Below are 426 nucleotides of genomic sequence, written 5' to 3' on the forward strand. Positions count from 1 at the left end.
GTTAAGACTCTGTCTCAAAACAAACAAACAAAAAGTAGTAGAATGGGGAAAAAGAGATGCCACTGTTTTGTCTACCATTTTCCCTAAAAAGTAGCCGAGAAGCAGCTTGTATAACCCCAAATGACCATTGTCGCACTAGAGCCACAGGATTAGGGAACTGTAAGATACTAGTAATAGTTCAGAGAAATAAGTTGTATTTGTAATTTACAACTTACAAAAACTTTAATGTGCCTTGTCTCACTTGAATTCAACTCACCCAGAGGTGAGGAGAGAAAATATCCCCCCTCTTCCTAAAGCATCAGAAGTGAGTCACCTGTCTGTCGGTCAGAGCCAGGCCTGACAGCCAGAGCTTCTTCTCCAAGTCCTAGATTTTAATAATTAGCATGATGGCCGGCCGCGGTGGCTCAAGCCTGTAATCCCAGCACT

This window comes from Colobus angolensis, unplaced genomic scaffold (genome assembly GCF_000951035.1).
Source record: "Colobus angolensis palliatus isolate OR3802 unplaced genomic scaffold, Cang.pa_1.0 Scaffold133, whole genome shotgun sequence".
NCBI lineage: Eukaryota > Metazoa > Chordata > Mammalia > Primates > Cercopithecidae > Colobus > Colobus angolensis.